Source organism: Buteo buteo, chromosome 11 (genome assembly GCF_964188355.1).
Source record: "Buteo buteo chromosome 11, bButBut1.hap1.1, whole genome shotgun sequence".
Classification (NCBI taxonomy): Eukaryota; Metazoa; Chordata; class Aves; order Accipitriformes; family Accipitridae; genus Buteo; species Buteo buteo.
In genome coordinates this window covers 618,537-644,576 of record NC_134181.1, presented here as the reverse complement: position 1 = coordinate 644,576, position 26,040 = coordinate 618,537, and the positions used below count along the sequence as shown (strand labels likewise).

Genomic DNA, 26,040 nt, shown 5'->3' with positions numbered 1-26,040 from the left:
AGCCAGAATTTAGGAAACTAGCAACCGTTTTGAAGGAATCCGAACAGACGTGTTTGCACAGAGACGCTCACTCCACAAACACGCTCCTGAACCAGACCTCACTTAGCAGCTTTGATTTGTAGGCTTGGAGAGAGGAGCGGAGCACACACAGAAGCAAGCACCTTTGCCAAGGGTGAAGATGCAGTTCTTAACCCGACTGCTAAAAAGCCTGTAGATCAGACACGTCCAGCCTGGAAAGCCTCTCGGAGAAGTTACGAACACCTTTTCTGGTCGGTTTATACTTGTGCCGGTTACAGAGGCAGAAGGGCCGCAGGGCTGCTATGGCAGCTACAAACTTTCCAGTGAAATGAGTGTTTATTATTATAGGTTTGATGCCATTCCCAAAAGGACCTAATCAACAAGTAATAAGGCCTCAGGAGAGCAATTAGAAACCTGAACTTTAACTCCCTTATAACCACAGTGTAGAAAGCAACTTTTGCTTTCGTTTGGGTTATGCAGCCTGCTGTGTTACTGAGGAAGAAATACTGAAAATCTGAAATCTAAAATAACTGCAGATGGGTATTTGGATTTGAACAGTGAGGTATAAAATTAGTTTCTGCGGCAGGGTGAATGTGCACCTGGCAAAAAGCATTAATGGTTTGGGGGGATTCATGCCCAAATATATACCCTCTATCATATCTGATTTCTTTCAATGCTTCTTCCTAGCTTTAGACAATCATCGAGGATGTTTGGTGCCTGCACACTTGCAGCATCTCCCCTTAAAAAAAAAAAAAAATTACCTCAGTTTTCCCACTTGTAAAATAACAATAATATCTGCCTAAATGCAGAAGCCTGAGATGTGTGGTTTGCTTGAAACTTGTTTTGAATACTTTGGATGGGACACTTCAGACAGGAACTGCAGATTGAGTAATTCTTGCCATAGAAAGTCACATGGCTACTGGAAAGCAAAAAACTGCGTAAGAATACGTCTGCGTAGCATGGCTGCATCAGTGAATATTGGCCAAGAGGGCTAATATTCCTTACTGCCTGCCTGAGAGTATGGAGAAAGCACTTGACTTTCCAGGTCTTTATGCAGAGCCATGGCAACCCTAACATGCACCCACGGATTGCTAACTTTCGTGTTATTTGAAACTTAAGAGGTGTGTTTCTAAAAAATGTTACAGAGTTAAAGCGGTTTTTTTCTTTTTTTTTTTCTTTTTCCCAAATACCATATTTGAAAGCCATTTCTGCTGGCAGAATGTGATTGTATGTAGAGAAGAGAACTGTGATAGTTGCACATTTCCTTTTCAACAGAAACTAGAGAAAAAGCAAGTAATACTGCAATACAAGAAGCCAAGAAGAGAAAGCTTCTCATGCACCTGTAAGATCGGTTGTACATTTTGAATTTCTTGACTCTTCAGCAGCCTTACTGGGTTTCCAGGTCACGGCAGGATGAGCAGACTGACCTCTGTGTAGTGGTAGTTGGTGCTTTGTGAGATGAGTATAAAGTGCATGATTTTTTTTACGTTATTGGCTATTGCAAGTCCTCCCTTTCCAGTGAACGTGGGTCTAGGGGTAACTAAGCCTGCTGCAGTGAGCGTCCTCAGCAAGCCTACGGCATGCACCTCCATTGCGTGTCCCCCCGACCTGTCCCTGCTTGGCCGAGGATTAATCCAAACAGGATGAAACTGATCCTGGCTGGCTAGGAGAAACAGCTGAAGGAGTTGGCAGTGGCAATGTCTGCTGCTCTGCTGACAGGGACAGCGTTGTCTTCCATCACTGCCTCTTCTGACCAACTCAAAGCTAGTATTTCTCCTCCTGTGTAGTTGTCAATGCAGAAGTGAAAATAATACTGAGTAAACAGTGAGAACCAGGAGAGGTATGGCTGTAAGGATGAAGCAGAAGTCCTGCTTAATTGTTCCTAGGAGAGAGAGCAGGCATTTCCCTTCACTGAAGTGAGTGTCATGCTAACAGGAATGATCTGTATCAAGTGGAAATGGGATAAAACTCCGGGAGCACACTGTAGAGCAGCGTCCAGAGGAGATACTTTAATATACTCTAGTTTTCTCGGGAGGGTACATAAATCCAACAGGCGCTGGCATCATGTGGATGGCTCGTCATGCCACTTGGCTATGACTGAAGGTAGTGTAGGTACACAAGGCTGTTGCAGCCACCAGTTACGGAGCTGTCAAGGTGAGGTCCTGCTCTCTTTTGGAGGCGGGAGCGCCAAACCTAGACCAGAGCTGCACACTTCCCACTCAGACTTGCAACTGGGGGTGCTGGGGGTGCCTCCACGGTCCTGTACTGAGCCCGGGATGCCGTGGGCCAGTGCAGGAGCCAGGAGGGCTCTGTCCCTGCCAGCTCTGGTGCCTCCAAGGAGGGGAGAGCTGAGCAGACCCAGGAGCCTGAAGAGCAAGGTGAACTTTCAGATATCCCAGCCTTGAACAAATGTAAGGTCTTGAAAAACTTCATTTGATGTATAAAATGGAGCCAGCAGAGGGAGTGAAATGCAGGGACACTATACTGTCCATGCAAAACAGAGCTGCTGGGGTTTTGATCTGGGTGCAGCTGGTTCAACAACACTTCTCAAAACCCATAGTGTGGGTGCACCGGCTCGGTCCAGGGCCACAGGTAATAGAGGCAGTAGGAGTGAGAGGTTGTCTACTGTATCATTATCAATATAAAAATAGATGGTTTGGGGGCTAACACTGTATGTTTCCAGTATGAAGAAGGTACCCAGAGGAACCTTAACTTCTCAAATAATTCCTGTTCTGGGAGGGTTCTGAGTGCTGTCCCTCTAAGTAGGTTCAAACGCTTTATGTCTCAGTTGTTCTGGCACTGTTCACATGGCCCTGGGAGTGACCATGTAAAATACTGAGGAGAAGCCTAAAACAGCATGCTGATGTTGCTTCCTTACTCTCTTATGCCTCCTAAATGTCCTGGTCTTGGCATTATCTTCAGGACTAAATGTGGACAGACATGCCTGCAAATAGCTTCTTGCTGATTTCTTAGTTAACTTCTTCAAAAATAGGAATTTTGCAAATGGATTAGTTCTTCAGCATCCACTTAGGATTTCTTTTAGATGCTTCTTTAATGTGTCTTCAAAGACAGAACTACAATTTCCTCTTTTAATTGAGTGTTGGCCATCTTTGTTCACCATTTGATTAGAAGAGATAGGAAGTGATATTTATTAAACCGTTTACTAACATGTGAGCTTCCTCCTAGCTAATTCTGAAGGAGAACTGGCAGGAAAATGCCAACTTAATGGTCAGAGACCAGTGCGGGAGTTGGACTGAGAGGCACAACACACTCATTTTAAAGTTATTCTTCCAGGGCCTCTGCAGACACCAGCAGACATGAGTTTATGCACCGCTAATGTAATCAAGGTTGTATCTGTAGCTGTGAAGAATACCACAAAAAAGAGGTGGTATTATTATTTTTTACTCAAGCTGAAATTTCTGAACAGTAATACAATAAAATGCAAATTCTACAGCCATGGATTCACAAAAGGCCTGTGCTCTTTGCCCTAGGACTAGTGTTGTGAATTTTGCAGCACAGCTCTAACCCCAGTCCCAAGCACACGTTTGCTGCCTGCTGCGCCCGCACCATGCACAGATTATGGCATGAGAAAAGCAGAGGGAATCACAGACTGAGCTGCCAATCTGATTAAAGGTGGGAAATTGTTACATCTATGAGAACAATCAAAGGGGTTTGAGGGCAGAGAGAGGAGACTCACTTCATTTTATATAGTGAGGAGCCTTCACTTGCTGTTACCCATCCAGTGGGAAGTTCCAGTTTGAGTCTATCAGAAGATTTCCCTAAGTATGATTTGAACCTGCTGTCTAGATGTTACTGTCAGGCATAATGTAGGTTGTTACACTGAGATTTTGGTGGTGGTTATATGGCACTGCAAATGAGATAAATTTTAGCTAGGAAACCCTCCCCTCCAAACCACCAAAAACAAACAAAAAAACCCAGAAAGTTGATGAAGCATCTCTTGGAAGTGTGTTTTTCTGAAAATCATCCCCAGCCTGGATATTTTCAGAAAGTTTCCTTTCAAAAAGTGCTAAGTACTGACTCCTCCAATTAAGGTTATGAAGAACAAAGGGAAGTAAATTTTTTCTCCCAATTCAGTACTATATTTGATATCTGAGGGCAGGCGAATGCTGTTGTGAATCTTAGCTTTCAGGTTGCTCTTTTGTACCTTTAAGAGGTAAATGATAATTTCCCAGAGATGGATGGAGGGGTGTTGAAATATCGATGTAATCAGTATACGCGATAAACAGTTGTGTTATTCTGTATCTGATCTTCCCTATGCTGTGTTTGTGCACTATGACGAAGTTTGCTGCATAAATTAGACTGGATTTGTTTCCAGTAGGTCTGTCTAGTGATGGTGGCTGGAACAGGCTGTACATTTGGAACCTCTTCAGATGTATCACTATCTAAAAGTGAGTCGGTCTCACTTGCACTCTTTTCATCCCAATTTGTGGTCAATCTGCACCTGAAATACAGAGTTTAGGACATTATTCTCATTCACTTTGGCTTTCAATTTATTTTAGCTTTGTAATGTTTCCAGATAGCATTTGACTGCATATGTGCCAGTATGTGATAAATATTGAGAACTGACAGTAGTCTCTTAGTCCAGAATGTCTGGAAACTTTTGCTATATAGGGTGCAGACAATGAGTCCGTACTAAGTTTATCTCAGCAGTTCCTCCTCATTGATCATACTAGCAAGAGCTGGATTTGATGGAGCTTTATGAAAGGCATTTAACACTAGTGTACCAACAGGCAAGCTTTGTGGTATGGGTGTCTGGTGACCCGTTAGCTCTGATTCTCTTTTCACTGGAAAAGAAAATTCAATGCAGAGGTAGCTGGGATACAAAATATGATGTGATTGGCCAGCAGCATCCCAAAAGTCAATGTATGGGTCTCCTGGGTCTGTAATATCATCCCAGTAACCAGGTGTTTGGAGTTAGACTTCTTGCTTTGCAGGACTGTTGAGCAATTGCCAACTTTTTACAGTCTTCTCTTTCTAGTATCCCATGTCATTTTCAACCAGAAACTATTCATATAGTTGTATATACTATATACTTTTTTTTTTTTTAATCTTTGAATCTGTGTGTTTATACACCAGTTTTCCAAGAAACATTTATTTTAGCAAAATACAAAAACGTAACAAGCTGGTAGTCTCAATAATTGTGTTGAATACTGTGTAATTAGCTTAAAGTAAGTTTTTCCTCCTCGAAATGAGATTATATTTGTGCCTGGATCAAGCAATTCTGCACCAGTCTTGAACTTGTTAAAGATGAAAATCAGAATAACCACTGCAATATTGAAAAGGTAAAATGAGAACAAAATGGCATTTGGCCAATGTTTATGAATCACAGAATATGATCATGAAATCATAAGAATAACCACCAAAAGGTAAATAAATTACCCAGCCTACTACTTATTTTCATGTACAGTTTGACACAAAAGCTGAAGCCATGAATGATTTATACCTGTTTTAACAATAATACTCATTTTCCTGAAAGATGGTCAGCACTCAGGCTGCTGTGGGCACCATGCCAGTTGTTGAAAGGTTAATGTCTCAGCAGCAATACATTAAATTATGAATTATACCAGTCCCAAAATGGAAGGTTATTAGCTCAGTATGTTTAATTAGCCTGGCTTGAACTTTGCCATCTGCTAGCACTGCCCATCACTAATGCACGGCCATATGGAATAACGCCTGGCTCTGGTGATGTCCTCCTTGGTAACAACCAAGCTGATCCCCAGAGCCCGAAAAGGTGCTACCTGCTGCACAGACCATACTGAACGTTGCAGAGAGTTCAGGAGTACGAGGAAAACACATCTTGTTTTCTCCCGAGTCCTTCGGGCCAGCCCTCCTGCCAAAGCACTTGATTGATATTTGTAAATTCTCATTAGACTTGTGTCCTGGTTACATCACAGACCTTACCATGAGAAGAAAGGGAAGAAAGGTGAGGGCCCAACAAGTACCTGAGCAATTAACGTACCAGAAAAAGAGGAACTTTCCTAGGGAGAGGTCTGGAACTGCAGTGACCAGAGGCACTGGCAGCATTGCGGTGGCTGGGTCTGGAACAGCAGGGCATCCTGCAGGCCAGCGCTCACATATGTAGGAAGCAACAGCTCGTGGTGGTTTTGTTTGCACAGCATCTCCTGCCAATAACTGCACAAGGCTACAATATTTAGTTTTTCAATAAATATTTAAATTTTACTTATTTGATTTTTTTTTTAAAAAAAGAACAAACAGTAAATTCTGTTAATTTTTTTATTAGTTAAGATTACATGATACTTTAAAAATAGGCACTAAGTATTACCATAAGTCATTATTCACTGTTATTATGGGGGTGCTTTTGGGGGGCTATGTGTTAAAACTCAGGTCAGAAGTGTGCCCTGGAAAGTGGAATGTACAAACATGGGGGAAGAACCGAAGTCGTAAGAAGCCAAACACAGTCTTATTTTTAATTCTTCTTTTTCTAGGTAGGATAACCTTGCCAAGGAGGAAAGGAATTTGGACAGACTTAACATACAGCCTGTGCAGCTTCCACTAGCTGGACACTAAAATGAAGAGAGAGTTTATTCATTCCCATCCCAACATGGCCCACCAGAATTAAAAGACATTTTAAACTACAAGAGAGATTGGGTCAAACACTAATCCACCCCAATCCATCTACATAAAGAAGCCCATTTGATTCCACCGGCTATCAAGTCTCCACATTTCTGTGTTGGATGTGAAGAGTAAAGAAAGAGTCTGGCAGAAATTAGAAGGCGTTCAAGTCACCATAAGAGACAACATCAGGTAGAAGCTCAATTCCTTTTTCTTAATTTTCTTACAGTAATTATTTCTTCTCCTCCCCTCGAGTTTTTGCTGATTCCCGCCTCTTCACATTAGTAAAGCTTCTGTACTTGTACTTCTGGAGCAGGTGGCATGGTTGGAATACTGGAGCAATATGTATTAGAGTAAAACCTGCAGACAGAAATAGAAAATAAATGGAAGATGAATTGATCAGAGGAAAGGCAAAGGATGGAGGGGATAGAATGAAGGGAAGGAAAGACAAGAATAATACCTTGCCTGTGTACTACAATAATTTATTATTTTTATACGGTGCCCAGGGTGTACAGTATCTGTTTTACTGAACAAATAGAAAAAAGAGTTCTCAGCCCCAAACAGCCAACATATTAATTTATAGCGTGACAGCCTGACGAAACAAGTAGTCAGGCCAGTGCGACGAGGAATAATTTAGTGCTTGCGGAGCATGAGTTACTTTACTTTGGTATCCACACGTGTGTATGCCATCAGATGGAAGACTCTTGGTTTTGTAATAACTTAGAGTAGAATAAAAATTTCTGTTTCAGGAAAGTTCTGAGTGAGGGGGGGTGTCTGAGGGCACAGGCAAGTGTTTTATCTGGAGGAGCAAAGAGGCTGCCATTTCAACACACGGTGAAAGAAGGAGTGACAACCTGAATCACAGCCTGGCAGCAGAGACATAAGGGAGCGCTGCAAATCCCCCCTGGCTGGCGTGCGGGGACGCTCGTAGTGGGCCAAGACGTGGTGGAGAGTAGAGAGGAAAGAAAAGGACTCAGGGGGAAAAACTGGAGCATTTGCTCTGAGCCATCTAGAGCTGGAGTTTCTAATGAGCCATCCAGACGGGACAGCAAGGAGATGACCTGAAACAACATGCTCAAACGGGAGAGGGTTCCAGTGCAGATGCAAACCTGCCGTGACCACAGAACCGGGGGAGCAATTACAAAGTTGTTTTCTAACACAGTTATTGCACTTCAACTGCAGTTTTATTCCAAAAGCAAATTCCAAAGTTTTATGTCCATAAAGGTTTAGACATAAACAAGAAAGAAGTCAGGAAAGTGGTATGTACTGTATAAACAGTTCTACTTTATAATTAATGCTGGAGATCAGGGGAGCAGGAATAGCTGTGCATGTGTGGTCATTCAGATTTACTGTTGGTCTTATTAAAACCTAGTTCTGCAATAATTTTATGCCCAGGTAGGGGCAGAAAGAGAGCAGGATGCCCCCAAGCAACCCATAAATAGTGTGGTGAAGACAAAGCGTTTATTACTTAGCTTCACAAAGGCTCTGTAAGTGCTCTCCCAGGGTATATATACTTGTACCCCAGATGCCAATTCTGCAAATTAGCATTATTTCTCAAAATACTATGTAAACAGAAGTCATTTGAATACTTCATTTCATCAGACAGAGTCACACATGGAAACGTCAGTATCTTTCTTTGCCTTTTGCGGAGTGAGCAAAGGTTTTCACTGCCTGTCTTTTTATTTCTCTTGGAGTATCGTTACTGATGAAAAAACCTGGCAGGGTCTGGGATCTATACAGAACTCATTCTGCAGGATTTTGTCCCATCTCATTGGCCCATGCTGTCTTAAGAGCAACTCTGGGGCATAAACTTTCCCATTTATCACTGAAGTGTGCTATGTTGAATCTTCTGTTTAACAGTTTAAATTACTGTGCCAAAAGTTATTTCATGGCTAAGACACATAGGGAATTACAGGGATTGTCCCTTTTTTCGTAAGTAGAAAAGCCACCAGTAAGTTCAGCTCAGGTTTTGCTGATGGGCTTTTATTTTATCATTGTGCATGCTACAACTAGTAAGTTGTTCAAATTTAGAAACTTTCAAAATTTTTTTAATCCATTTTTGTATTGCATTTCACATAGAAACAGGTACCTTAGTTAACAGGATAACAGTAAAACAGGGTGAGAAAGACCCATAAAATCATCTTTAAATGATGAAGTCATCTTCCTAGATAAAATACAACACGTGAAAAGGTGAATGTCTCAGGATTTTTCAGGGCTAAAAGCAAGTGTTGCATTTTAAGGATGCCTATCTCTCCTGTTCAGTGGTATAAAGATATACATTTAATACTGACTTTTGCAGGGCGTTGGACTTTAACATCATTACATTAGAAAAGTTGCCAGTTATCAGGAGGCCAGTGCAAGGAGGTGCTGCATTTGGTAGGAGGGAGAAAGCACTTTTCTAGCAGTTATCTTATTTTTTAATCTTAATTGTTTGGACCTGCTGATGTTTTGAATTGTAAGAGTGAATTCCACGGAAACAGAAAAGGAAGAAAAGGGCAAGTGAGCGTGAACAGTGGTGCACTGTAAATGGATATGGTTTCGTGGTACTCCATGCAGCCGTCATCTGTGTGTCCGGAAACTTGAGGAGAATTTACACCAACACCACACCTTACGTGCTCTGCTGCCTCACGCCAAATTAGTATTATTCCCATTCTATAGGCCAGGAAAATAGGACAAAAAGTGGAGGAGTGAGTTTTGAAGTCCACCCCCATATGCCTTCGTTTTTGGGCAATTCTGGTGTACCCTGTGTACTGCCCTGCCTGGTCCTTCAGGGCAGACAGCAAGTCTGTGGCAGAGCTAGGAATAGAAGCCAGGCCCTTCCCTTGTTCCAAGTCCCAGATCCTCAAGAGTATTTTTAGGCACTTAATACCATTAATTTCATACGCTTTCTGGCCAAGGATCTTAGAAACAAGATCATGCTTCCTCCTGAAATAATTTTAAAAATCATACTTATGTGCTCTTGGACAGTTTTTTTCAGGGATCGTGTACAGTTTAGCCTTATTTAGCAACAAATGGGCTTCAGAATTAGTTTTGGGGAGAGTTCTGCGTGGACTGTGCTTTTGGGCAGCCTCTAAGTATGACTAAGGATACAGAGGAGATGGCACAGAGTCTTTGTCTTCGGCAGCGCAAACAGTACCTGTTTGAGCGGGGCTTTGGCAGAGGGCAAGGGAGGGCTTCGTTTAATGGCCGTACACGTCAGGTTCCTTTTTTGCTGTCTCTGAAAGGCAACATTCTGTGCTTCTGTATCCTCTTCATTTTGGTTGCAACTTCCTTCTCTCAAACACAAAATCTTTTACATTTAAAATACAGCAAGACCATTGTTCACCAATATTTTGATTCAGACGACGCTAGGACACACAGGGCACCCAGAAGCCCGGAGGACAGCAGGCCTACAACGCGCTGGAGCTTCTCAGCCCTTGCCCTGGCAGCTCACGCTGGCATGTTAAAGATGACTGAAAAGGCGTCAAGAAATACACAGATTTCTACATATGATCATATTTTTATCGTGCTAACATGGCAAACCCAACTGAAGCCCTGCTCCTGCATCCTATCTGTTATTAATTAATCGATTTCCCATAAGCTCATTATTTAGTTCACTGTGACTTCCTCATGGCGTGCGCAGCTCCGCAGACAACGGAAGACAGTTCCTGTCGCAAAGTGCAAATACATCAAAAACGCCGAGTCAGGCAACGGCGGGAGAGCAGCGCAAGCAGCAAACCGGCGAGCGGCCGGCCCGCGGCACGCTTGCGCCTGGGTCATCCTTCTCTTCTGGGTGACGCACCCCGAGATCCCGACAGCTTTTGCCGTCCACCGTCCGTCCCGTGATCCCCGCGGTCACCCGTTTCGCCCGTCGCACACACACGTGGCCACGTCCAGCCCACGTTCCTCCCCGTGGACAGCCACTCGTCGGACGAACAGACGAGCGGAGTGTTTTTTCAGCGGCTCCCGTCACTACGGCGGGAGGAGAGGGTCTCGAGGAGGGTTTCGGGGACTGCTCACAGGGCTGCCGGGGACGGGGACCCCCGTGCAGGAGGAGCGCGGCTGCTGCGGGCGAGCACGGCCTGCCCGCCGTCGTGCTGCGGAGGGTGCCGGCCCGCTCCAGGCGCGGAGGGGCTCCTCTCCCAGGCTCCATCCAGCTCCGGTGGTAAACGTGCTTATTACAGCGCTAATGTCCTGCAAGTGGAATCCTACCTCCAAGTATATTAGGGTAATGAGTTCACACCTAACTAATGGAGACTTAATAGAGTTACTAATAGGCTGCCTTTTCCCCCCACGGTTTATGACCCCGCGGGCCGGAGCTGTCGGGGGAGGGAGAGGCGAGGGGCCGTGCTCAGCCCCGTGGCCACCGCAGCCCGCGCCCCGGCTCGGCCTCCAGCCCGCCGGCCCGCGCCTGGCCCAGCAGCCAGTTTCCAGCGACATCGTCTCTCCACCTTTCTGCGAGGAAAAATAAACAGTTCGAGGCTCCTGTGTCTTTATTAAACATTTCCTTTAAACTGCATACTTTGGCTCCCTGCCCAAACGCACCAAGAAAGCTTCCACAGAGCAGCTCGAGTCCGGAGCTCCGCTGCGGGCTTCCCGGGATAAATAACCCCCGGAGGGGCGAGCACCTGCGCCGCCGGCTGCGGCCCAAGCGGTCCCGGGGGCTGTCGGCTCCCCCGGGCCTGCCAGCAGAGGCTGATGCAGCCGGCCGGACTCCCCACGCCGAGCGGCCCTGGGGAGGAGGGCGAAGGAGGCAAGGAACCGGCAGCGCGGTTTGCCCGGCTCCGCTCTCCGGCACGCAGACGCGACGTGGCAGCGAGGTGGGTGGGGAGGCGGCCGGTCTACGGCGGCGAAGTTCAACCGCTGGCGCAGGCCGAGAGGGCTCGCGTCGTGGATGTAAAGGGGGCCGGGAAGCAAAAGCAACCGTAGGCTTAAGCCCGTGGCACCAGACGGATGGTACGCTGGCGTTAAAAGACACGTGCTTCGCCCGCCGTCGGCAGCGCGGTTGCCGGCCGTCGGCACGGGGTCGAGCGCGGGCTGCGTCCCGGCCGGTGCGGCGGCTGCCGTCACGCCCCGGAGCGCGGAGGGAAGCGGCGTGCCAGGCCGCGTTGTTGCGGTGGACGGGACAAGATGTCTCTGAGCCGCCTGAGGAAGCAGCAGCAGCACCACAGCGCCGGCGGCAGCCCCGCGGCGCGCGGGAGAGGCTCGGCAGGCGTGGGCCGGCCGGCCAGGGGGACGAGGGCGGCGGGGGAGAGGGGCCGAGCACGGCGGGCAGCGGGGACGGGGCACGGCGGCGGGTGATGTCAGCATTTCCTTCTGGATCGGTCATGTGCGCTTGCCAGGTAAACAGTCTAGAAATAGATGGGAGGAAGGCAGCGGATGGAGCGTGCAGCCGGGCTGGAGGAGCTCTGCCTTCACCCTTTCCTCCCCGCTGCCGTCCTCGCGGGCGGCTTGCCCTGCCTTCAGCGGGGTGCCGGGAGCGGAGGCGGCGAACGCAGAGGAGTAAAGCAAACCCACGTCTCTCCCGTGTCACGGCTTTAAAGCGCGGTGCCCGCTCTGGAAGACGGTGCTGGCAGACCAAAGGAGGTCGAGTTTGTTGATTTTCTGGGCGGTGGTCGCAGCAGACCCGCTCCATCCCCTCCTTTGCTGGAAGAGCCCAGGTGAGGCCGGGGAGAGCCCCGGGCAGGAGGCATCGAGGGTCCTCTCCGGCGGAGGGGCCCCCAGCTGCCGGCCAGGCTGGCGCAGCGGGGGGGCTCTGCTGCTCCCTGGGCTGGGAACAGGTTAAAATCCAGGCGTTTGCTGGACGCGTAGAAGCTGGCTTGCGTCGCGTGAAGCGTTCCCAGCAACTGAACAACACGAGTTCAGGTACAGAAAGCTCCGCAACGTGCCAAGAATATTCTTAGTTTGCTCTTTCCTCATTCACTAGAAATGTGCCTTTTCTGTGACGCCTTTCAGAGAAGCCTAGCAGTTAAATTAGTGGCTGCGATAAAAACTACCTGCGCTGCTTGGAGACGGGGTTTTCTAAATCCCCAGTCATCCCAAACATAACGCGTGGACTGAGCCGCCTGCTGCGGCTGGGAGCCTGGCCCTCCAGTCCCCTCCCTCGTCATTGATCTCAGCAGAAGAAACGCGCAGCTCCATGCAGGCTCCTGCCTGGGACAGGGACTGTATCTTTTCCAGGCAGGACAGGGTAAGTTTTTCAGGCATTTTCCAGGCGTGATTGGTAGTATGATACTGTGCATCATCCGTATGTCTGTCCTGTGTGGAGCAGCAGAGAGAAACTGCAAGGATAGAAAGCTGGGGAAAACGCCCTCACAGCCGCTGCTGATGGCCAGGTGCCTGCTTCTCCCTGCTCAGCACTTTCCTTTAGCACCAGAAAACAAAGCTGCCGTCATAGCAAGTACCCATAAAATGCAAGGCATCCTGAGTGCAGAGATTAGTGGTAATTTTACAAGGACTCAAATAACGTTGGTCTGCAGGGTGCAGCACTGCCTTGAAAGGGAACAGCAGACATTTCCCGTGGAAGCAAGTTTCCTCTTTAGAGCAGTTTACGGCTGAGGCGCAGTGTCAGATTGTGGCACAAATATACTATCAGCCTTTGGGTTGGAAGACAGACATTTGATACCTCTTTCTGTTGCCGAAACGCGCTGCCCAGACACGACTCCCAGCACGGTTATTTTTTGAAGCATTATGTAATTGGATTGCATGGTCAGTAGTGCTTCCTTAACAAGCCTTTCAGCAAACCCTCTGCCTGCCGCAGCCAATCCTCAACCCTTACATACACACTTACTCACGCAGGCTCAGTCTGGAGTAAACTCGCTGCTAAATACAGTTAGAAAACAGACGAAACCAGGCTCGGAATAGATCATCTGCTCCCCGTGCTACGTGAGACGTGGTGCAGCCAAGCCCTGGGCGCCACTGGTGTGAAAACGGGGTCGTGCTGGCACCTCTCGGCCGAGGGGTCGCCGGCTGCCTCCTCTGCCATGCCTTCTCTCTAACAGGGAGGGGGGAAAAAAAAAAATCTGCTTTTTGCAGTACGGATAGGCAACCGAACCCAGGGCTGGTCCAGGTGTCCCTGTCCTCTCTTGGCCTGCTGTGATGGCCCTGTGCTTCGGGGACCAGCTTCGGGAAACCTGTCCTACGGCACTCAGGCCTGGAGCAACACCAGGGCCTTTATCTCCCGGGTTTCTGTATGAGCTGAAGTGCTGAATTAGCAACCGAGTCTCCAGATACCTTCACAGGTCAGACCGTACACAGTCCCACGACGCAGCCCGCAGTGGTGCCTGGCCATCTCTGGCCCTTCGCGGGTGTTTTGCAGGACCTTCCTTCTCCTCTGGCCACTGTCAGCCCGCAGGTTACGGCTCTGCTGAGTCACGGCTTCCTGTTTGTGATTGCTGACTAGTGGCAGCAGTTGCAGAAGCAATAAGAGATATTAAAAAGTGTGAACTTCCACTGGGACCAGAAGATACAATTAGGGCTGTGCCAAGAAATACACTGCAGCGAGCTGTTGTTTAAAGGGATGCGGAGCACTGCAACCCTCCGTTCCCTTGCTGCAGGAAGTAGGAAAAATGAACATCACTAGCCTTTTATCATCTCTGAACCCAAATAAAAATTGCGTTTGACTTCTGCAGCTCACTCTGGCTCTTTTCCATGCTCCTCCTCGAAGCGTTTGATCCAGCCTTCCAGTCTGGGTCTCCTCTACCTACTGCTGCTGAGATGTAGGGATCCTTGTTTCCTTCTTTCACCTAAGACTGATTCTCCACGGAAAGCCTACGTGATACTGTGTAAAAGGGGCTGCTTTAGAAGGCGTGCACAACCATAATGTTCTTTCCATTCTTTTTTTAATGGGAAATATCTCTGGGGAGAAGCATGAAAGTATATGGAGAAGGTGCTCTTTGATCATTAAGATCTAAATGCAGCATCCAAACAGCACGTCTGTTTCTTCGTATTATGCTGAAATTCATCTTAAAGTGCTCCTCCTGGGTGGGCATTTTCCTGTTTGTCCTTCCTTGGCTTGAATGTTTGGAAGCATTGCCACCAGTTTCATCTCCAGCCCTAGTGATGAATGTCTCCAAAAGTTATTTCTCCACCCTGTTGTTTACTGTATTTATATCAGCCTTTCAATTTGTGTTTTAATTCCATAGTAACTTTTTAGCCTTATTGTCAGAATATACATTCTGGTTATTCAGCTAAGGACAGGAATTGGAGGATGGTGTTCTATGGACTGTATGACACTGGAGGACAGAAAATGTGCTTAGGCTGGTCTTTTCTGGATTGAAGCTATAGTAGTTTGTAGCTGAGAAAAAAAAAGTCTTCACTTTTGTACTGGCATTAGACTGATTTTTTTTATTTTTTTTTTTTTAACCCTGTGACAGACATAAGGCTGAGGACTGGCACAGAGAACATACATTAGGGGAGGAAAAAAAAAAACCCACCCCACAACCTCAGTTATTTCAACAAATACCAGAAGTGGATTGAGAGTGGATGAAGAGGAGGAGGAGGCAATAGTGAACACACAACACAGTTCAAGCTGGCAAGGAGCCCTTTCTTGAAGAATGTAAGTTTAACCTTTAGCATTCAAGTGTCTGGGCTTAAGTGTCATTATGAGCAATACTTTCCCCCAGCACAGCCTCTCCTGCCTGGAGGAGGGTTCTGTGCAACCTCATCAGTTTTCCCCTTTCCTTCACCGAGTATAAAAATATGTATTTCTGTCTGCATACGCTCAGCAAAGTTACTTCCAGTGGCAGTGCCTCACTTGGCAAAGCCAGGACAGCCCCGGATGGGTGCGAGGGAGGGTCTGCCCCGTCCTGGCAGCTGCTGAGGTGGCCGGTGCGGGCTCAGCTGCAGCTATGGCCTGAGAAAGCGAGTGCTTTGCCAGGCTAGTGTTCGCTGGCTGAATTTCAGTTAAAGATTTTGGGCGCCAGACTCACAAGTGGCCCCAGCTGGCTGGGGCAGGGGTCCCCCCCCAGCAGCCACCTGCGGCCGCCCTCTGTGCCCAGGGCCTCGGGCTGCCCAGCTCAGGAGCAGCCGGCACCAGGTATCTCCGCTGTTCTTGACGGCTTGTTTTGGCCGCGGGAAGAAGGAGGATCTGCTGGCGAATTGCTTTTGCGAGAAGCAAACTAAAATGAGGAGGAGGGAGGGATGGGCCTGGTGTTGTCGTTGTCGTCATCACCCCCCCCCCCCCAGGGCTAATCTCACCTTTTGATGGAGGCAACATAGAAAAAAATTAGAGAGACAGCAGCAGACAAACATCAGACCTGGCTGCAAATGGACAGGCTAGATGTGCCCCCCCAAATCATCTCCAGCTGTAAAACACTTCAGGGCTGATAGAAACCACACGCATCCCAGGCATAACCCAATCTGCAAAGCTGCATTCCAATAAAAATGCAGCACGGAGCTAAAAGAAATACTGCCCGGGATTCCCGCCCGGGGCTGAGCGCTGGGGTGGGAGGCACCCCCCGTCCCTGGCTGTGCCCCCCGTCCCCTGGCCCCCAGCGGGGCGCAGGGCTGGGCTGGGTGCCTGCTGGGGCGCAAGGGGAGCAGCGGAGCCCCCCCAGCCATCGCTGCGGCTCCCCGGTGCTGGGCTCCCTGTCCCAGCCCTCCCAGGGCACAAATCAAAGCGGCTACGGCGGCTAATAGGGGAGGGTCGGGGTTAGCTGCAGGGTACATCGCCGACTGAAATCACAGGCTGGAATCCGAATTTCAATAAGCATGCCTCACAACGGAGGCTGTGCTGCAAATGTCAAATGTGCTTATGTTAAATACAGGTAATATTGTGAATGTACGTTTGAGAGCATGATTCTTTCAGATACCTTGTCTGATGAATTTTGCATCTTGTGTTTGTGATTTTTCCATGCAAAGAAGTACAGGTTCTAGAGGAATAAGAGCATATATTTATAAGGAGGTAAAGATGAACGATTTGATTAACTGTAGCAAAGATGCTATGTCAGATCAGATTTCTCACTGCTTACAACTTAGGTTTTGAGTACGTGGTTACTATATAGTAAGTACAGCTGGTATTGGTGCTTAACTTACTGAATAATTCGATGCAGGCTTTTCCGCAAATCTCCGTCTTAATTCTAAAATAATTCGGAAGGGAAGAAGGCGGATGGACTATTTTCCAAGGAGCGTTTGGTACCTGACTTGCGCTGAAAGATGAAAGATTTGCAATGCTGTCACTTGTTCCTGGCCCACAGTGGGGGATGACCACAGGGCTGCACCAGCCCTGGGCCAGGGTCCCTCTGCTGCTGGCTCAGCTTGAAAGCCAGACTAGCCCCAAGACAAGCCAGGTTGTTTTAGTCACTGTATTGACATACTCTGAATTTTGTGGAAACTACCCTGTAAACCAGAATTCTTCTCAGCGCTGAAAACAGGTTTTTTTCCTTGTAATTCTGTGGGAGCTGTAATTTTATTTTGTAACTTACTTCCCTCTTTTTTTCCTTTTAAGACGGTTCCCAAACATTTATTGTGGGATTTTTCATTTAAAATAGTTTTCTAGGGAAATTACTGTGACAGTGATTTAATTGTTTAATTAAAATCTGACATTGATGACAACATAAATACAATAGGCATGAGGTGATACAGGCATTAAACAAGTGCAATTGTGGAATACATCCATAGAGTACTCTGAGCACACAGAACCGCTCACAAAGAAATGATGTTCAATATTTATCAGGTTAGTGAGTCCTAATTAAATGCCAAGACTTTTTTCTTCATTTCTCCAAAAAAAGCCAAGAAACATATAGATGTATTCCAAGTGTTTATTTCCATCGCAAACACATCTACTCATCTTGTTTTAAGGCCTGCAAAAAAAGCAAATTCACATTAAAAATCTGCTAGTTGACTTAAGGGGTATTTAGTCAGCCTGTCTACAGCAACCTAGCCAGAGGTTTGGTGATACCTGGAATAGCCCGCTGACGTCCCATCACTCCCAGTGGCTATAGTAAGTTCAGTGATTACAAAATGGATGGACAGATTTCTTTTAATAATCGGGTAAAAACCCAGAAATATATTGAAGACAAAAGAAGAGAACAAACGTTCTTCTGAATATGCCCCCCCCCAGCCCAAATCTCCCCCCAATTCTACAGTACGTATTTCTTCTATGCAATACATATGCCCCCTCTAGCATACCCACACATCTCTCTCCCAGCAGCAAGGGAGGCAGCCCCCTGCCCATTAAACAACACGTACGTGCCTCCAGAAGAAATTCACGTTATCTGGCTAGAATTGCTCAGCAGTGCGTCTCTCCAGCCCTCTCCTTCTAAGCCCTGCTGCATTTCTGCATCCCAACAATGAACGCGCTGCTGTTGGAATATCCCTTTCCATGCCTCTTGCTGGGCGTCTTTAAATGGTATCAGATCTCTTCTGCAGCTTAGACAGCCCTTTGCAATCAGGCGCTGCTGATCGTCTGCCCTTTCCCCCCTTCCCAAACCCCTAAATAAATGCATCTGCTCCAGCCTAATTCATGTCAGCCTTCCCCCCTTCTTGTATGCAACTTCACGCAAACAAACTTTCTACACGAAAAGATAGCTTACCTGGACAATGCTTGAGTATTAAGTAATAAAAACTGATAAAGCCAGACATCCCAACTCTAGTACAGGGATTTGATTGCAAATTTCCATTGCAAAGGAGTAGAGGGAACTGGAAATCTGACAAATGCCTTCAAATTGACCTGTGTTTTCACAATGCACGCTGTGTTTAAAATGAATGGCAGACTTTATCATTTGGAGCTCCTTCAAGGACTCTGGCCTTCTACGCTTTGTTCTATTTCTTCACACATATTTCCAAGAAGCACAAAGCTACGTAAGAGGATGATATTATGGACATTTTTTCCTAACCGGGGTCCCCCCCCCCCCCCTAATTTTTAAAGCCTGAATTTATAAAGATACCCTGCAACTTTTTTCTTGCTATAGCCATACATTAGTCCCTCATGTCCAGTCGGCCTCTTCCACCTCAAAGCTTTAGCCCAGTTCCCCCCCAGTGCCAGGTGGAGGGAGGCAGCGTGCAGCCAGGCTGGTGCCTGAGCAATGTGATATGGTTGTGGCTCCCTAAAAATTCACCGTAGTCAACTGCTTTCACCACAGCCCTATGCAAATCTGGCCCACTCCTGCCTCAGGACAGAGCTGCTCCTAAGCCGCTCAGCAGCCAAGTCGTATTTCTAGGGGAGGACTTGGTCTCCTTGCGGAACCCAGGGAACCGAAGCCGCTTACCCCTATTTTACATGTCAAAGATAACGACCATCTTTTCTGAAAGTTATATCCAGAAAGCCATATGCGCTGCCTCAGAAAAACATTTTGCTTCAAAGTTGTTCCTCTTAATCTGTATGCATTTTTACAAATAATAACTTTCCTTTAAAGTGCTGGTATTAGTTCCATCTGTTCTAAATAACACATAAATGAAACTGTAAGATTCTATGTGCAAATATATGAGATATGCTGCAAGACAAAAAAACAGGGTTAATCTAATAATTCAACTGCATCTTTAACAAAGTTTCCTATGGGAAAAATCAGTCTTATTTTCCCTGCAGATCTGATACTGAGAGCTTCTTTCTGCTAAGCACATTAAAAGCTATTTGAACCAAAAATCCTATCTATGCATGTGTAGAGAGACATATATAGAAACAAAAGGTATCCGTAGTGTTACAGATGAGGCTGTATCAAGATTTCTAATTAAAGCAAGGGTAGCCCCTTCTTATATTTGTCTTTTTGCCTAGAACAAAGAAATCTTAAGGGAAGTAAATTTTCGAGAGGAGAAACGCGTGCACGTATGTGTAATCGTACCTAACGATTACTGTACAAATTATTCCTTAATTCCTTAGATTTATTTTGGTATTTGCACAGTGGTTTATCTGGCTGGTCCCACAGTCATCACTTGTTCATTCCCTTCTTTTCACGCACACCCACACCCCTCGCCACCTCTTTTTGCACCCTGGTGAAAATGACAACTCTTCCATTCCCCAGCCTCTGGACGGCTGCCTTCAGGACGAGGGGCAAATCTCTGCCACCCGCTCAATCTGGCCGTTTCCCTTCCCAGCCTCATCTCCTGCCCTTGCCAGGAGGGGAGGGAAGATGTCCTAGGACTTGACCCCAGCGCAGAGCCTGCTCAGGCTGGACCCAGCTCCCAGGAGGCTGGGGGGCCACAGGGCAGGCTCCCCTCTCCCCGCTTAACCCCTCCGCTCCTGGGCACGGCTGCGGTCTGGGCGCCTGTGACCCCGGCGCCCGCTGCCCTCCTCCCTTTCGGGGCACTCGGGATCACCCCGGGAGCATGAAAGGAGAAGAATGCAGGAGCAGCGAGAGGCTGTCGCAGGAGGGCACAGCGCAGCACGGCCAGAGGAGCAGCAGAATCGCCGAAAAGGGGGATGTTTGGTTTGTGTTAACTACCCAGACAGATGCACTTCAGCATGTTTGCATTTATGGAATCCATATGTTGTCATGGGAAATTAGAGGACAGCAACACAAAACTAGAATTCGCAATGCAAATGCAAAGAAAACGTACATGGCTACCAGACTGCATTTGCACATGTTCCTGCGAAGGTGCCTGTTTCTGGAGTATCGACAGAGTTATTAGATTTGCTTGCCACCTTCTCCACATGTTTACTTTTCCTTTGCTCTGCAAAAAGTGTGTACATAGGCAGCACCCATTCTCGGACCCGTCCACCGGATCTACAGCCTCTGGTGAAAATATGCACTTCTTCTAAGTTATACCAAGTACTAAAAGACAAGGGTTACTTTATTCTGGCCTCAACTGCATCATCAAAACACGTTTGCTTCATATTCAGCAAGAACAACAGTTAGAAATTACATGCACCTTTACAGATAGCCTACCAAGCAGCCCTGAAAAATTTTGCTTGCCCCAGGGCTTGTTGGTTTGGGGTTTGGGGTTTTTTTTTTTTCTTCTTTTTCTTTTTTTTGGTTGGGGGTTGGTTTTTTTTTTTTGAAGGGCAAGTAATGTTAACAATTATTCTTCCATAAAGCTAGACAAACATATTTTGAGCAGGGACTGACAGATTTTTAAGGGCAGCTTTTAAAGGCAAACTGGTAACGTACTGGAGTCTACCCATTTAACAAACCGTAAGAACTCATACACAGCATGCGCATTATAACAGTACACATCAGTGCTGCATTTATAATATTCAAATAACTATGGTACGTATTAAACCTCGATTCTTAAAACCTGTGAATATCTTCCAAATGCAAGACACTTCCAGTAATGTATCAACTAGTACAGCCTTTCTTCAAATTTCTAATTATCTGTCCTCTTCTTTCATCCCCCCATCCCACTTAAAGGGACTTGCCAAAATTTCAAAATGACCACCCCCACATTAAGAAATATGGAAAGCTTGATACATTTCATTAAAAATACTTACTAACAAACATGCAGTTTATTACCTTTCAGTACAAAATACATCTACATTAAGGTTCTCCCAAATGGAAAAACTGACCGCAACTGCATTCCTTGTTCAATGCTATGAAACAAACGGGGAAGTTAATTATTTGGGTTACTATTAAAAAATTTTTAAAAAGAAAAAAAAAAGAAAAAAAAGAAAAAAAGGCAATTTGAAAAGCTTCTTTAGATTTTCAAGAGAGATGATTTAATTCAGCTGCATTTCTGCCAGTAATAAAATAGTCTCTTAGAGAAAGATGAAGAAAACATATTCCTGAAGCCTGGATAGAGGTTCTTTACTGGTTCACCTCCTCCTAAAATTCAAATCCCACGTTCCCAGCGATCATCTACATTTTTCGCTAGGGCTGGAATGGGGAGGGAAAAGCTGCTGGAAATAAAAATTTTAAATAATAATCACAGATGGACCCGAACAGAAGTGAAAAATGTTACCGTAAGGCTAGAGAAATATTTATTTAATCAAACCAGAGGTTCTGTTGGGACTGGAGGAATGTTGCATCCTTTCCTAAAAAAAGAAAAAAAAGGGGGAAAAAAGAGGAGGGGGTGGGGGGAGAAAAGAGAAAGCAAGAAAGAAAAAAGGCAGAGGCACAGCCGCCTCCTGGAGTTCCCCATTGTCCGGGGCTATAGAGAGCCCCAGAATGGCATTAAACTCACAAAAGGCATATTGTGCAGGGGACAAAAAAAGCCCCTTCTTCTACAATAACTTTTAGCTTCTTATTTTTAGAAAATGACAAAGCTGTTGCCAGCGATGGCTGGTGAAACCTGTAGCCCGGCTCCCAGCCAGGCTGGACGCGGCCGTATTGATCCGCTGTCCCGCTCGGAAAGGCGGCCGCAAAGTTTGAAAGGGAGCGCGGGCCGGGCCGCGCCGCGCCGCGGGGATGCTGCGGGGCCGCTCCGCCGCGCTCCGCGCCCGCGGCCCAGCCCCGCGCCGGGGCCGGAGCCGGGGCCGCCGCCGGGGCGGCGCGGGCACAAAGTTGCGCTCGCTGCCGGCCGCAACTTTCCCGGCTCCTCCCGGGGAAACTTCGGCGGCGGCGCGGGGGTCGTCCTCGCCCTGCCCTGCCCTGCGCGGGGCGGCGCGGCCCCGCCCGGGGCGCGGGGGCAGGTGGCCCCGCGGAGCGCCCCGCCGCCGCGGAGCGGTGCGGAGCGGGAGCGGTGCGGAGCCGCCCGCCCAGCCCGGCCTGCGCGCCCCCTCCCCGGCGCGGCGCTGCGCGGCAGGGCGCGGAGCGGGGCCCCCCCCCGCCGCGGGCTGGGGGCCGGCCGCTTGCCCCAAGTTTCGGTGCGGCGCCGCCGCCGCCGCCGCGCTCCCCCCGCCCGCTCCTGCTCGCTCGCTCCCTCCCCCGCCGCCTGGGCTGAATCTTATTGATCCAGAAGGTGGCTAATTAGCCCTTCCCGTCGTGCCTGGGTAATGAGGCACATGCGCACTGCACTAATCAGCCATTTTTTGCAGGAAACTAATTAGCAGAATAAAGATCCAAAGAGTTTTTTTTCTTCCCAATCATCAGATCTGAGTCCGGGCGCTTCCTGCTCCGGCGACCGCCAGCCCCGCCGCCCGCTCCGCGCCGCTCCGCGCCGCTCCGCCCCGACCCGACCGCCGCCGCCGCTGCTGCTGCTGCCGCCGCCCGCGGCCCCCTCTCTCCGGGGGGCTGCAAACTCCCCGACAACGATGCTGCTGCTGGGCAGCGGCGGCGGCGGCGGCGGCTCCCGCTCGGCTCCGGCTGCTGCCCCCGGCTCCCGCTGCTGCTGCCCCGGGCCCCTCCGCGGAGCGCGCTCCTGCCGCCGCAGCCGCCGCAGCCTGCATGGGATCTGTAGCCCCCGCGCCGCCGCCCGGGATTAAAAGCGCCGCCGCCGCCGCCGCCGGAGCAGCGACCGCGTAAGTGGCAACTTTTCTGCCCTGTCCCCCCGCTCGGGCTCCTCCTGCTCGGGGCGCCCGGGCTGCTTTGCATGGGGCTGGTCCGGCCCCCCCTCCCGCCCGCTCCCACCCACCGCCCCGGATCCCCCAGCAAACTTTGTGCCGCTCGCCGTCCCGGAGCCCCGCCGCCGCCGCCGCCGCCGGCGGGGACGCGCAGGTGCCGGCGCCGCGGGGGCCGCTGCGCGCCCGCGGAGCGCCCCCCCCCCCCCCGCCCCGCCCGCCGGCCGGCCATGGCCGCGGGGCGCGGAGCGGGCGCGGAGCGGCGCGGCGCTGCCCGGCTTTGTGCGCGGCGGGGCGCGGGCATCGATCGGCGGGGCGGCGGGGGCCCGGCCCCGGCCCCGCGGGGAGCGGCGGTCGCGCGTGGGCTCCGCGCAGCCGGCGCCTGCCGGGACGCCGCTCGGCGAGAGGCTGCTCGGGCGGGCCCCCGCGGCTGCCCCGCGGGCGCTCCGCGCCGGCGACGCGCTGGAAAACAAAGGGGCGAAAGAAGTGCCGAAAACTGCCCCGGCCCCGGGCGGCCCGGCCCGGCCCGGCCCCGCCGCCCGCCCGGGCCCCGCGCCGGGGGGGGGGTTGCCCCGCAGCGGCCTTGCGAGCGAGAGTAATTACGATTTTTGTTTTCCGCGGGCAGGCTCAGTTTTGGGAAGAATGCGGCTAGGGGGATGGGAGAGGTGAAGGCAGCGAACGCCACTGTAGGCCGATCCCCCCCTTCTCAGTTTCAGTTTTTAATTACTTAATGCTGAATCGCACGGCGCTTATCTAAATATTTGCAAATGCTCTTTCCTATCGATTCCTCTGAATAAACTGTGCTCCTCGCCCTCGGAGGGAAGGCGATTCACGCTCTCCTGAAACTAACCCTCCGGAGGAGAGTGTGTGGTTGCGTGGGGGACGCGTAGGGCTCGATGTCTGTGTGTATACGCGTATGTATGTGGCACACACACGCGGGTTTCTCGGTGTGAATTATTTATCATTCGGGCTGCGGGGCTTGTTGAGGTTTTTTTGGGGGGGGTGGTGGTGGTTTTGTGGTTTTGGTTTGTTTTTTTTTTAAATTGTTAAACTCCCTCCCCCCGCTCTTTTTTAAAAAAAAAATATTTTTTGGATTCCAAGAAAGGTCTGTTTCTCTTTCAAGCTGTGCTTGAAGCTGCTCTCGGGTATGTCCTGTACTTTGTGCGGATATGTAATATATACGCGTCCCTTCCTCAGCCGTCTGTCTGTCTTTCTCCTCTTCTTGCTCCTGTTTAATATGGAGCAATTTTCTGGAGGCTCGGTGACTCCCTCCTTAGGGTCACATTGAGTTCGAATCTGACTGAAGGTGCAGGAATCCTGCAACGGGGGAAATAAGAGAATAGAGAGAATGGGGTCAAGTTGGCTGCTTAGAGGCCAAAACTCCCACAGCTGCCTTTAAAAATATATATATAATATTTGGCTTTCCTCACCGTATTACAAATTGCAGCCTCCCCTTTCAGGTATTTTCTTTACAGCTTAAAGCCCTCTCTTCCTTTTGCCTCCCCCCACCCCCCCAACCCCCCCCCCCGTTAGGGGAGAAGGGGGGTGGGAGGAGGGAAAATAAAAGGAAAAGAAATGGGGGGGGGGGAAGAGGGGAAAAAATAAAACCCATTGAGTTTAGGCAAATAAGGTTTGGTCTCCGTATCCTATTACAAAGCACTTTGAATATGCAAGACATCACACAAGACCAGTTATTCCAGTTACGACAAACTTAAAAAGAGAAAAAAGAGAGGCATGTTTAGATTGTAATTTGTTAGAGCAAGAATCGTATTTAAAACTCTGTCTTTTAAATTTTTTTTCCAGCCTCGCATTGTATCCAGCCTTTTTCTGATGTCTAGGGCTTTTTTCATTATTATTATTATTATTAAAATCTTTCCGTTGAGTTTAGGAAGACCGCTGCGAGCAACACATTTTCTGTATTTTTGTTCCTGTATCTTGGAGGAGAGTTGGCAGGGATTCTGTGGTTTGCAGTTACACAATATGTTATCATGTTTTTAATCACTAAATCATTGCAGTGGTTATAGATTTACAGTCTTAGGGTATTACTGAGAGGAGCAGCGCAGACCGTATGTGCGGGAACATACGAGAGCATGCAGTTAACATGCTCGTGAACTTTGCTTTTAAATCATTTCCCGGCCGAGCTCTGGCGGAGAGGAGAGCGAGCGTTTTGGCATCACCCCTCCACGCGCTTGAGGAAAGTTTGTGCAGCCCTCCCGGCGGGGCAGGAGCTCCGATGGGTGTTCTGCGCGACCTGTCCCGCGGCGCTGGCGGTAAGCGGCGGGTCAGGGGGCGCGAGGGGCGGCCGGTGGGCCGGGGCCGCCACCTGCACCGGGGCCGGGGGGGAGTGGGCCGCCCTGCCAGCCGCGCTCTGCTCCCGCTTCCCCCTTTATTATGTAACAGAGCCCTCGGCAGCATTAAAAATTCAGCATTACAAGCTGATTGTAATGCTCCCTCATTAGGGAGCACTGTCTGGTCCGGCATTAAGCGCAAGACGGAGCGTGGCTTTTCGGCTGCGGCACCGGCGGAGGCCGGGGAGCGGCCGTGGAGGGGGGCGGCCGTGGAGCGGGGCGTCCCGGGCCCCGACCCCCTGCAGCCCCCGTGGGCGGCAGCCGGGCCGTGCCGGGCTCCCCGCCACCGCCGTGCCGAGCCGGCCCCGTGGCCAGGCCCGGGGCTCCCGCTCTGCCTCCCGGCCGAGGGCTTCCCTCCTCCGCCGGCCTCGGCCTCGGCGCGGGGACCCGGCTTCCCGAGCCGCCCTCCCGCCCGGGTCCCGCTCCGCAGGCCGCCTTCGGCCAGAAACAAAAGCCAAGGCGAGGCGTATTAGAGGGGAGAGAAACTCCGCGTCTGGACGCAGAGGTTGCTTTGCCGTGTTTGTATTTATTTATTTCCATCCCTGCCCGCCCCCCCCTCCTTCTCTCTTTGAGCGCGGTCATTTTGGGAGGAGTGGGCAGCAGGAAGTTCTCTCCGGCCCCTCTCCCGCGCGGCAGCGGTGCCGCTCGCAGCGGCGCTGGCCCTCGGCTGCGGGAGCCCCCGTGCCCTCCCTCCCGCCCCGCCGCTGCCTTTTGTTCCCGCAGGACCGAGCCAAGGTGCCGCTCGGGCGGGCGGAGGCGGCGCGGGCGGCCCCGCGTGCCTGGCACCTTCGC

At 49.5% G+C, this 26,040-nt stretch overlaps 1 protein-coding gene across 5 annotated transcripts in view; it reads left to right on the top strand.

Annotated features, from left to right (window-relative positions):
• Positions 1-26,040, top strand: part of ZFHX3 (zinc finger homeobox 3) — a 665,716-nt gene that overhangs the window by 466,524 nt on the left and 173,152 nt on the right. For 2 of the 5 annotated variants that reach the window (XM_075039729.1, XM_075039731.1), the window contains 3 exons: positions 6,486-6,804; positions 14,967-15,148; positions 22,494-22,861. The gene's annotated coding sequence lies outside the window, so the exon portion shown is untranslated. Of the gene's footprint in view, positions 1-6,485; positions 6,805-12,563; positions 12,782-14,966; positions 15,149-21,747; positions 22,862-23,149; positions 23,496-26,040 lie in introns of those variants that run through there. The other 3 variants (XM_075039732.1, XM_075039730.1, XM_075039733.1) reach the window with 3 other exon arrangements.